The sequence below is a fragment of the Lynx canadensis genome, chromosome A3 (assembly GCF_007474595.2).
Source record: "Lynx canadensis isolate LIC74 chromosome A3, mLynCan4.pri.v2, whole genome shotgun sequence".
NCBI classification, from domain to species: domain Eukaryota; kingdom Metazoa; phylum Chordata; class Mammalia; order Carnivora; family Felidae; genus Lynx; species Lynx canadensis.
In genome coordinates this window covers 22,852,802-22,865,416 of record NC_044305.1, presented here as the reverse complement: position 1 = coordinate 22,865,416, position 12,615 = coordinate 22,852,802, and the positions used below count along the sequence as shown (strand labels likewise).

Genomic DNA, 12,615 nt, shown 5'->3' with positions numbered 1-12,615 from the left:
GAATGTAGGGACCATTGAGTCAAACCATATTTATTTTACAGCTGAGGAGACTGAGGCAAGGAGAGGCCAGGTTGAGAGAGCAATGGGTATATTTTTTTCCTGGGTGCTGGAGACCATCAGGACTGACATAGAAGGAAGTGTCTGAGGGGTAGGCAGGCCTTTGCTCTCCCTTATCTCCCATGTCCAGTCCATCACCAAATTCTTTGGGTACCATCTCTTTTACTATTTTTTAATTAAAAAACTTTTTCAATGTTTATATATTTTTGAGAGACAGAGCACGAGTTGGGGAGGGGCAGAGAGAGGGGGAGATACAGAATCCAAAACAGGCTTCAGGCTCCCAGCTGTCAGCACAGAGCCTGACGTGGGGCTCAAACTCCCAAATCATGAGATCATGACCTGAGCGGAAGTCGGATACTTAACCGACTGAGCCACCCAGGCTCCCCTTTTTATTTTTTTTATTTTTTATTATTTTTTTTAATTTAAAAAATTTTTTTAACATTTATTTATTTTTGAGACAGAGAGAGACAGAGCATGAATGCGGGAGGGTCAGAGAGAGAGGGAGACACAGAATCTGAAACAGGTTCCAGGCTCTGAGCTGTCAGCACAGCTGACAGCTCGAACTCACGGACCACGAGATCATGACCTGAGCCGAAGTCGGCCGCTTAACCGACTGAGCCACCCAGGCGCCCCAAGGCTCCCCTTTTTAAAAATTGTTTAATGTTTATTTATTTTTGAGAGAGAGAGAGAGAGAGCACACAGCGGGCAAAGGGCAGAGGGAGAGAGGGAGACACAGAATCTGAAGCAGGCTCTAGGTTCTGAGTTCTCAGCACAGAGCCTGATGTGGGGCTAGAACTCATGAACTGCGAGATCATGACTTGGGCCGCAGTTGGATGCTCAACTGACTGAGCTACCCAGACACCCCTGGGTAGCGCCTCTTAAGGATCTCTTGAATCCATCTACTTCTTTCTAGCTCTACTGTGACCACCCCAGTCTGGGCCCTTGTCATAAGCTCCCTGGACAACCACAAGAACCCCTAATGCGTACACTGAGAGCTGCTCTTGCCTGTTTCCAGTCTGTTCTCTACCCTATGAATCAGTGATTTCCCACTGCTGTTACAATTAAGACTGAACTCTTTACCTCAGCCTCGGAGGCCCTTCATGGCCTGGCCCCTGCTGGCCGCTTCCACTTCAAAAGTGTTACTTTCCCTTTAGCTCTGCTGTGTAGTCACACAGGCCTTTCTGTTTAACAGGTTCAGCAACTTCCCTAAGGTTCCTCAGAGAGCTAAATGACAGCCTCTCAGTTTCCAGCTCCTTGCTGGGTCTATGAACTTCGTTCGATTTCGGAGGAGCTAACGCTGTTTCCTCCTTCCAGGTGCCTGACTGACATCCTTCCCCTGGGGGAGCTGGTGTGGACGGAGGAGGGGTGAGTGTTACAAAGGCACAGCCTAATTCTCCTTCTTGCATTTAGGTTGGACATATTGGACTTCCAGGCCCTCAAGCTCTCTATTTTGATATGTTTAACTGCTGGGTTGTCATGAAGGTTTGTCTCGGCCACAGATTTTTGGTAGGTTTAAAAAGTGGGGCGGTGCTGAAGGTCCTCTGGTTTTGGCTTATTTTGAGGTAGGGACTAAAATGCATACTCATCAAACACCTCTGTGTTAGACAGTGTGCTTTGCCTATAGTGCCTATTTGCCTATATCCGTGATGGATGGCCTTGGACCTGGAAGTTGGATCTCCTGACCCTGCAGCCCTTGCTTTCTTTTGCATAACCACTCCCAGGTGTACACTAGATTCAGGACAGGTTGTTTTCATTCTGGTTATGCCACTGACTACTGAGTGACGGTGGGCAGCTACCTTTCTTTGTGTTGGCCTCAGGATCATATATATACTGTCAGGACATGGAGTGGAGGAAAACAACAAATGAGTTGTTTTCAAACTGTCCAGTAGGAACATCCTTTTTCAAATGAACCCCAAAGACTCTCAATGTGCAAAATAGCCAGAGGGGTTGTGGCGTGGTTGAAGTGGGGGTAGGTGTGGGGGACTCTAATTGGCTGATTCCTCAGCCCCCAGCAGCCTCCAGATAATGACAGGGAACCCTTCCTTGGCGCTGCACGAGATGCTTTGCAAACCGCTGGCATGGGGTGTGTCGAAACCCCTTTCCAGCTCAGAGGTTCTGTGGCTCTGGCAGGGTGAGGGCATAGAGAGGGAGCTGAGCCAATGAAGTTATACTGACTGGGAAATTGTGAAGTAATATGCAAATGTCATTGTGGGTTATTAGTAAGGCACATCTGCCAGCTCTGTGATGTTGTCATTCCAGAATCGTCTGGTTTTTGTTTTCGACTAGATTGGAGGCACTTCTGTACCCCTAGGGGACTCTCCACATGAGCGCGTTTGTGTGTGTGTGTGTGTGTGTGTGTGTGTGTGTGTGTCTAGGGAGCAAGGGCTATGGGGACAAGGTGGGACTGAGCCAGCTGAGGCAGGTAGAATAAATGCCAAGCAGAGCTGGGAGCATGTTGCTCTGGGGGGTGGCGGGGGTGAGGGGTGGCTTTAGCTCTAGCTAAAAGGAGTGATTTGGCTCTTTCCTGCCAGCACATGGGCCCCACGGAGATTTCTGGGCAGGAAGCACTGGGAACAAGGAATCCTCTGTCCATAGTCACAGCACAGCCAGGACAGAGGAGGTGGATTAGGAGTTCCCAGGAGGGGGCCTGCTGGTCTTTCCTGGACATTTGGGCAAATGGGTAGGGAGAGGGGGAACTAAGGTATGTGTGTCGCGGGAGGTGTGGGCTTGGTAAGAGGAGATAGCAGTTGGTTCATACATTTATTCTACTTGTTCCTTGAGCTTCCTGTAAGCCCTCTGAGGAGCCAGATTCAGAAGCAGGCAACCCTGTAGGGATTAGAGCCAAGAAAGATGACACTCTAGGTATTAACCGTCATCAGTTTACTGGAGGAGACAGGAAATGTGAGAAATGATAGATTTTCACAGGGAGTCTGATGCAGTGGAAATCATTTGGCCTGCAATCTGGAACTGGGCCTCAGTTTTCTCTTCTGTTAGAATGCGGATGGACACATCCGCACTGGCTACTTATTAATGCTCTTCTGGGAATCAGAAGAGGGTATTTCAAACCTTTTGGGGCAGCAGAATCCCAGTATGTAAGCTTTTGTAGCAGAACTGCTGAGGTTGGCTTGGCAGCAGTTTATCCAGAATCTTGCTGCCCTCCTTACTGCCCTTTGTTCCCTGGGTGTTTGGGAAGGTGCAGTTTCCCTTTGCAGATTCCTAAGGCTCTAGGAAGCAATGTCTAAAGACCCCTGGGTCAGGATGATTCTTGAGAACAAGCTTTGTAGACCGTCCCTTGCAGCCCAAATGATAGAGATTGTGCCAGGACGCACAGGAACAGTTGCAGTATTGCCTTATGCCTTGCCCTGCCCATGGCCAGCATAGACCTTATCTACGTTATGGCCTGTATAATTGGGCATGGCTTTTTCATAAATAAAATGACAAAAACTCAAAGTGGTTTGAACCAGAGAAGGACTTTAATGGATCCTGGGGTTGTCCATGGAATTGAAAGATGAGGAATCGAGTGGACTCTCCATCTGTATCCTATCACTGCTATCTCTCCTCTTTGCCTTCATTAGGAACTATCCGTCCACTACCCCAGCTTTGCAACCCAAACAGAAAAAAAGAACTATTTTTCTTCTAGGATCTATATATTGATCCAAGGGAAGGACTCTGATTGGGTCAGTCCTTGTTGTGGGGGGATAGGGACATTCTCAGTGCCCAGGCCTTTGTCATATGGCTACCCATGTAGCTAATGGAGAAGCAGGGCCGTAACTAGAAGGGGAGTCAAGCCTGCAGGACAGACAGAGCTGTGAGAGTGCTGTAGGATGTTAGTGGAGTCCCGGGTTATAGGAGAGCAAACAGTTTGTAGGCCTGCAAGGGGTTCTAACTCTTCTCTTCAGTGATAATAATACAAATACCAATAATGATAATAATAGGTAATGTTTGTTGAATTTTTCTCCCTGTGCTGAGCATGTTTTATTGCTTTATGGGTATTATTTCTTTTTTTAAAAAAATTTTTAATGTTTATTTATTTGAGGGAGACAGAGCATGAGCAAGGGAGTGGCAGACAGAGAGGGAGACACAGAATCCCAAGCAGGCTTCAGGCTCCGAGCTGTCAGCACAGAGCCTGATGCGGGGCTTGAACTCACAGACCGCAAGTTCATGACCTGAGCTGAAGTCAGACGCTTAACTCACTGAACCACCCAGATGCCCCAGTATTATTTCATTTAATCCTCACAATAGTCTTTTGGGTAGGTACTGTTACTATCCCCATTTTATAGATGGGGAACTGAGGCACAGTTAGTGAAGGTCACACATTGAGTAGGAGGAGGCCAGGAGTCTGGCTTCAGAGCCCATCTCCATTACCACATCTGTTGCCCCTCATTGGTAGTTCAAGTGGCTGGCCGTCCTATGTCTGCTGCTCCGTGACACAGAGCTCATGACGTGTAGAGGCAGCCCCTCCCCAGGTTACACTGCTCTGCCTGTGGGAAAGGGCTTCCTTGTGTTGCATGCAGACTTGCCTCTATATAAACCCATCCATCCAATGTGTGGCTCTGTGGCAGATGGAAAGAAGAATCATCTATGAAGCTCCTAAAAGGTCACCGTAACAAATAAGTCGCATTAACCGAGTTCTTGCCTTGTGCCAGGCTCTGTGCTGAATACTTAGTGTGCATTATCTCACGTAATTGCAACAACAACCTTATGGAGTAGGTACTGTTATTGCACCCATTTTCCAGAGGAAACTGAGGCTCGGAGAGGTAAGCGACTTTCCTATGATCAGATGGCTCATAAATGATAGAGCTGGTGCTTGAGTTCAAGTCTGCCTAGCTCCGAAGGCTGTGCTAGGGACCACTACAGTCATCTGTCCCCCAGAGGGGAAATAAATGTGTGTAGGTGTGGCTGTGACACAGTCCATGGTGCACATTGCCATGGGAGAGGGATAGGAACAGTACATCTGAGGCTCAGAGGAGAGAACTCAGGGAAAGGGGAACAGCAAGGGCACAGCAGTCAAAATGTGCTTCCTGGAGGAGGGGACATTTTTGTCTGGGCTCCTCAAAGGGGCTGGATTTGGAGGGGAAGGCTCTCTAGGAGGAGGGAGCTGCCTGGGGAGAGGCATGGAGGGGAAACGCCGCCAGAATTAATGAGTGGAGGGAGGAGGGTGGCCAGCTGTCTCTCAGGCTTCTCAGAGGGAGCCCCTCCTTCCATATTCTTCTCTTCAGTCATGTGAAGAGGTTTGATTGCCTCCAGCTGCACACAGGTGCCCTGTTCCTTCACCTTTTCTCCAAGATATAGGGAGGGCAGGCCCCAGGTGGATGGTGGGTGCCAACAGGGGTCAATCCTTTATTCACTTCCTCCCAGTGGTGAATGGTGGGAAAAACACCCCCTTGTGGTCCACCCCCTCCCCACCCACCCCGCTTCCGCCCCCCCCAGGAGTCAGCATTTCCTCCAAATAACACAAAGCTCACAGAAGCAGGATGGTTTCTAACAGCTTTGGCAAGTGGTGGGGTTTCCCATCCCCTCCCCAGGAAGCAGGCTGAAGCATGTACCTCTAAGCCGCGGAGAGGCCCCCTTCTCTTCCTCACTTCCCCCTGCCCCTCCTTGCACAGCTAATCTCATGCACCTTGTCAGAAGATGGACAGTGCCCTCAGAGCCAGGGCTCTGTCCTGGAAGTGTCTTCAGATTTTTCTTCAGACAACTCCAAATTGGGGGAAGAGTGTAATGTTAGCCCTGGGAGCCTCCTTGGTTTCAAAGGATGGAAGGATGGCAGTCATATTTATTGAACTGGACTCAGTGTATCAGAGGCTTTATCAACCCATTTTACAGATGAGGAAGCTGAGGCTCAGAGAAGGAAAATTATGTAGGTGCATTTGTCACACGAAGGTGCCTGTGTCATTATCTCTTGCAGGAGGGATGAAAGCGTGGGTCACTCAACAAGGAGAATGCCCCCTCCCCCCTCCCCTCCCCCTCCTTCCTCTTGCCTACCCACTGCTCCTCCCATAGCAGGGCTCTGAAATGCTGACTCTGGTTCCCCTGGCTGCTCCTCAGACTCTCCCCCACGTGGGTACAGATCATTCCCCCATGGCTTGCTGCCTGTCTGAGAGCTAGAGTGGGCTGTCTCTGGTGGGGGGTGGGCAGGCTTAGCGAATGTCATCCAGACAGGGCCCAGATGTCCAGCATTCCTTCTGTGACCCCTGTTTTCTCTGAGATCTCTGGATTTTTCCAACCCTTCTTGGAGGGATTCCAGCATTTCTATAGCAGGAAAAGAGGTACGGAAGGGCAGAGGAGTTCTTTCACTGGAGCGTGTTTTATCCCCATGGCCCCTATCATCTGGCTCACACCTGGACTAGAATCAAAGCCCCTTGTATTTTTCCTGAGAAGCGCTTTCCTATTTATCATCCCATCGGATTTTCACCATAATCCTGAGAGGTAAAGCAGGGAAGGTATAATTATTCCCCTTTTGTGGGTGGGTTAATGGAGGCTCAGAGAAGATAAGTGACTTCTCCAAGCCCACATAGCTAATGAATAGCAGAGCAGTGGTAGAAGAGAGAAGCCAATGTCCAGGAAGCCTGATTCTTCATTGCTCAGTGCTGATAGCTATATGGACAGCCACTGAGACTCCCTCTTTGATTCAGCCAGGTATGTGGGGGTTATGTCCCCAGTTCAAACCTTCCCAAGCTTCCTAAGGCCTATGGAATGAAGTGTCACCAGTTCTGAATCTGAGAGTTCCCCAGCCAGTCTCAACCTCCTGCTCTGGCCAGTCTTGACTGACCTAACAGGCTGGACTTTTTCTTCCCACAAGGTGGATGAGATTAACCATTTGTTGGGGAGGACCCCTCTGTGGGACATTGGAAACATGTGTTTCAGCCTGTTTCCCAGGAAGTGGATGGGGAAACTGAGGCCAGGGTCAGCATAATGGTTGCATTCAGGACAGCTAGAGTGGCAAGATGGGGGTGAGGGGCAGGCTTGCACTGGGTGGATGTTTTACACCCCTTTCCCAGAAAATCCACACCTTTGTTTCACTAAGTGGAACACAGTGTCCACTGAATGTTTACATATTGCTCCATTTCTGCCCCAGAGAAATTTTTGTTAGGGGCACTCTGGGCTTTCCTAGAAAAGTGAAATCTGGCCCAAAGCAGGGAGAGCCCTGGGTTCCTAAGGAACTGAGCTTCAGCTCAGTATTTGGTAAGGATAACTGGGATTCTGGACTTGGGTAGTGGTGATAGTTGCACAAGTCTGTGAATATAGTGCTAGCATGTTCTTTACCTCTAGACCTCCCAGGAGTTGGGGACAGCAGAGAGTAAAGGCTCTGAGACTGGCCTCCTGGGCCTTACGGAAGTGATGATGGCCTCCAGAACTTGTTGCTGGTTAGTTTCTCCTTTCCTGCTTGGGGAGGCCAAGACTCAGACTAGGAAAGTAATTGGCATCAGTCGCCAGTTGCGGCCAGCCCTGGATGCACACAGGGGGAGCTAGCAGCGGAATAGGGGCAGCATTATAAAACTAGAAGAGCAGGGGTGCCTGGGTGGCTCATTTGGTCCAACATCAGTTCGGGTCATGATCTCGTGGTGTGTGAATTTGAGCCCTGCGTTGGGCTCTGTGCTAACAGCTCGGAGCCTGGAACCTGCTTGAGATTCTGTGTCTCCCTCTCTCTCTGCCCCTCCCCTGTTCACACTCTGTCTTTCTCTGTCTCTCAAAAATAAATAAGCGTTAACAAATTAAAAAAAAAAAAAAACTAGAATAGCAGACACTGCCTTCTTCATATGTGCGTTCCTGAGAAGGTCTCAGGAAAGGTCTGAACAAATGACCTGGGAAGGTCCCTTTCCCTCTCTGGGCCTCAGTTTCCCCATCTGGATCTACTCTCTCCAGTCCTTTGTGTCCTGTTATTTTGTGATCAAGGAGTTGAGTCAGTGGTTGCAGAGTTTTCCTGGGGGCTCAGCTGCCTCATTTGTCAAACAAGGATGATGAAATTAGCCAGTCCTATCCACCTCAGGCTTAGTACTACAAAGGTCAGTGAGGTGACCACATCACTTCAGGGCCATCACAGGCTTTGGCAGATGGGGAGTCGCTTTAACAAGGTGACATGCTCCCACATAGGCAGCCAGATGAAACTGAGAAGGGCTCGAGCTCCAGACCCAGACACACTTGAGGATATACCCCTGCTCTGCCCCCTCCTGTGTGAATTTGAGTGAGATGATTCACTTCTCTATGCCTTAGTTTTACCACCTATACAATGGAGACGGCAATAGCGCTTACTTAGGAGGTAATGGAGCCCAAATGAGAGAATGCAGGCCATGTGGGTAGCACTGTGCCTGGCACACAGTCGAGCACTCCAGTGCTGATGGGTGTTACTGTGTTGTTGACGACTATAGCGGTGATGGTAATTGATATTTAGAGACTGGGGCTCTGTGGGGCCAGCTAAGCTAGGGATGGCAGTGTTTCTGTTATCAATAACCTCTTCTATCTTTTTTGGCACTTTACAGTTTGCAAAGCGTGTTCACCTCCATGACTGTATGCCATCTTTAGAGCACTCTTTAACAGAGGCAGGAAGGCAGTCACCGTCTCCACTTTACAAACGCAGCTGTGGGTCTTAGGGGAGGCAAGTGACTTGCCACGATTTCGGCCTGGGTCTTCAGGAAGCTCCGCTCCGGGCCAGAGGTGCAGCGAGGATCAGCCTCTGGCTTTGGCAGCACGGACAGGGCAGTGGATGATTGTTACTCACCCTGATTGTCACTCCATAACTTTTGGAGAGTACATGAGTGACTGAATAAATGACAGAGTGACTGGTTCAGTGGCCTCGTCAAGTCACAGAAACACACACACACAGGTCTTGAAGTACATTTGGTGTGATTGGGTGCAACCTGTTTCACACCGCTGGGCCCAGGATTTCTAGAGCTCTGTGTCAACGGTGCCCCTGCCGTTTCCATACAGCCTGTATGCGTCCTGAGCCCCGAAAAGCCAGATGCGTCTTTTCTCTCTGCCGTTTCCTGCTCCCCCAGCCCCCACCCCAGTGACTTGGGCCTAGAGGTGGATTTTGCCTCCAGTCGCTCCTCCAGTGAGTCTTGATTTAGTCAACCAATATTCACTGAGTTTCTGCCATTCATTCGCTGGGCACTGTCTCACGTGCCAGGATGCAGAGGTGAACACAGCAGGCAAACACACGATCCGTGCCGAGCAGCAGACTTCTTGCCAGTCTCTGGCAGTTCCCAAGGGGTGATGAGAATGTGGGATGCATGCTTTTGAATCTGGAAAAATGTCTGTGCTGTGGGGGGTGGCGTGTGCTGGGAGGCTTGGGGGCGGGGTCAGGCCTGGGCTGTTGTTCACCTCTGCAGCGCCTTGCTGAGTGACCTCAGGGCAGTTCCTGCCTCTCCCTGGGGCTCCTCCTTGTCTACCAAAGGAGGGGATTGGTTGAGATATGAGGATAGTCCCTGATGTTTGTGGAGCACCTGTCTGGCCCACGTGTCCTGTGCTCACAGCCTCACTAGGCTGATGCCAACTGCCAACGTTCCTGCCTGCCCAGCAATTGGCTCCTGGGGCTTTCAGGTCTTGGGAATGGTTTCTGAATGGGGATCTGGGCACCGGGAAAAAGTTGGTAGGATCATCATCTCCCACATAGTCTGACCCGAGAATTTGCCCGCTGGCCTGTGGGCCCAGCTTCCCCAGGCTGGCACTAGGGCTGACAGAACACGTTTCCAGCAAGGCAGCCCCTGACACAGAGGCCAGCCCCGTCTAGCAGGGGCTGTCCATGCTGGTGGCTGTAAACTCTTATGCTTTCCTTTGGGCAGGAGGTGTCGAGAGATGGGGTGGAGATGGGGTGAGAGCAAAACTTCGAGACTTTCTGAAACTATGGAGCTGACCTAGCCCTTCCACAGAAAGGCTAGTGAAACTGAAACCTGAAAAGGGCAGGCTTTCCTGGGTCTACACTGAGTGTCATCGAGCTGTGTGAGAACTGATCCCCTCCCCCAACTATCACATCTTGTGCTCAACTGTTTCCTCCTGGGCCTTGGTCATTGTGGTTGGGGGAAGACAAAGGGTACAGCATGTGTATACCTAGCAAGTCATAGGGTGGTGGGACCTCATACTGGTGGCTGTGGTTGGGAAGGGAGGAGTGTCTACGTGTCATTTCTGTCACATTTCCCTGCCTCCTGCTGTGTTTCTCATTTAAGTCCTGGATCTCTTGCCATAGTGGCACTGACAGCTGACATGTTGAGTTTCCAGAGGAGGAAGGGAAGCAGAGGGCAGGGCCTTGTGCCAGATGGGGACAGGAGACCTGGTGAGTCCTGGCTGTGCCTGATTCCAGGTGATGGAGTGGTTCAGCTGTGAGCACCCATGCTGGCCCCAGGGCAGTGCTCATGTGGTCTGGCTGGCAGGCTGGGGAGGAGCCTGTATGTGTCCTCCCTGCCCCCCAGCTGCCTGTCTCTGCAGCCTACCCACCAGCCTGCAGCTCTGGGCTCTGCCGCTTGGCCCAGGCATGGGGACTGGTTTGGCAGGTTTTGCCACACCCTTGAGCTGTGGGAAGGCTGGGAGCCAGGGCGGGGCAGGCCTGAGGAGACAGTGCTGCCCTGTCCTTGACCCCCCCACCCCCAGTTCCAGCCTCCCTTCTGCCCTCTCTCCCACCTTTCTCAGGGAAGCTGCATGGGGAGCTGGAAAGCAGGAGCCTTGGAACTCCTAGTCAGCATGTGACCATGGGCAAATCCTTTATTGGACCTCAGTGTCATCATCTGTATGATGGGGCTTTGGGCTCTGTAATCCTCAAGCAGCCACATACTATGATTCTAGTTATAGCTTTGCCTTTTTTTTTTAGTTTTTAAAAAAATGTTTATTTTAATTTTTGAGAGAGAGAGAGAGACAGAGCACAAGTGAGGGAAGGCAGAGAGAGGGAGTCACAGAATCTGAAGCAGGCTCCAGGCTGTGAGTTGTCAGCATAGAGCCTGATGTGGGGCTGGAAGTCATGGACTTCGAGATCATGACCTGACCAAAATCAGAAGCTTAACCAACTGAGCCACCCAGGCGCCCCTGACCTCTGCCATTTTCTCTTCATCCCTGGGCAAGTTTTTTTTTTTAATTGTTATTTATATTTACTTTTTGAGAGAGAGAGAGCACAAGCTGGAGAGAGAGAGCAAGCTGAAGGGGCAGAGAGAGAGAGAGAGAGAGAGAGAATCCCAAGCAGGCTCCACACTTGGAGCTGCATGCACTGAAAGCACAGATCCTGATGTGGGGCTTGAACTCATGAACTGTGAGATCATGACTTGAGCCAAAACCAAGAGTCGGACACTTAACTGACTGAGCCACACAGGCGCCCCATCCATCCCTGGGCAAGTTATAGCACACCAAGTACCTTAGGTTCTGAATGGGAAAATGAGGGTCACGACCCTTGCTTGTTTCCTGGGGGTGGTGGGGGCATCAGCTAATATCCTGGCAAGTATCCAGTCTCCATTAGAAGGGTTTTCTGTCTATATTCTGGCCTGCCCTTATCTGGGTCAAGCAGAAAGAGTGTGCCTAGAGGTGGCGCTTACTCTAGTTCCCTCCCCCTTATCCTGAGCATGGAATTACCTGAGAAGCAGGCTTTCTGAGCTTCTCCATGATAAAGCGGGGAGAACAAGATTCCAGGGGTAAGCCTCAACATTTGCTGCCTCCACTTCCTCCTGACCTTCAGATCCACCCAGGGTCTAGTTCAGGAGAAAGAGGGAAGGCACTCTGCCTTCTGCTGCCACAGCCCCACCGTATGACACCAGGCAAATTGTATCCTCTCGCTGGACCACATCTAACAGTTAAGAGTATACAGATCATTTTTCCTCAGAAAATTCAAATTCTGACAATGTGTAGATCAGGGGAAGGAACAGGAGCTAATGAGCACATTCCCAGCCTTGGATAGGGGTAGAGAGAGAAGGAAAGGGAATTAACATTTATTGAGCCAGCGTGATGCCAGTTACTTTGCATAAATTACATACATTATCTGTATTCCCAAGTTTCCTTTCCAAGTGGCAGCCAAAGTGATGTTCATAAAACACAAATCAGATCTTGTCACTCTGTGTCTTTCCTCTGCCCTTACCATGGCCTGCAGGGCCCTCAATGAGCTGGTCCCTGTCTCCCCCTCTACTCATATAGCTCCCCACTGGTCATTTGGTTCAGCTGTAGGAATCTTCTCTCTGCTTAACAAATTCTTCCCTACCATAGGTCATCTATACCTGCTGTTCCCTATTCTTAGAATTCTCTTTTCCTGACTCTTGGCAGCCTTGGGTCCTTCTTCTTTACAACTCAGCTTTCTTAGACACTTCCTTCCCCTGCCTCACTGCACTGCTTTGTGCCTTTGCCTCTTGGCTCTCCATAACACTTATCACAATTTGTAACCATTTGTCTTTTATTTTTAATGTCATGTTCATTCTTGACTCCGCATTGCATAACACATAGCAGGTATTCAAGAAGGATTTGTTGGATGAATGAATGAGTTGTAGAGACACAAGAGTGCTAGTTGAGTGCCTGGCTTAGGGCATGGCCCTTAATAGGTGCTCAATAAATAGCAGCTTTTAGTGAGAACCAACGTGGATGGTGAATACCCACCAA

General features: G+C 50.0%; 1 protein-coding gene across 1 annotated transcript in view; it reads left to right on the top strand.

Moving 5' to 3' along the window:
• The window catches only part of EPB41L1 (erythrocyte membrane protein band 4.1 like 1), a 127,308-nt gene that overhangs the window by 16,357 nt on the left and 98,336 nt on the right, over positions 1 to 12,615 (top strand). Inside the window, 1 exon segment of the mRNA XM_030309685.1 lies at positions 1,372 to 1,422. The gene's annotated coding sequence lies outside the window, so the exon portion shown is untranslated.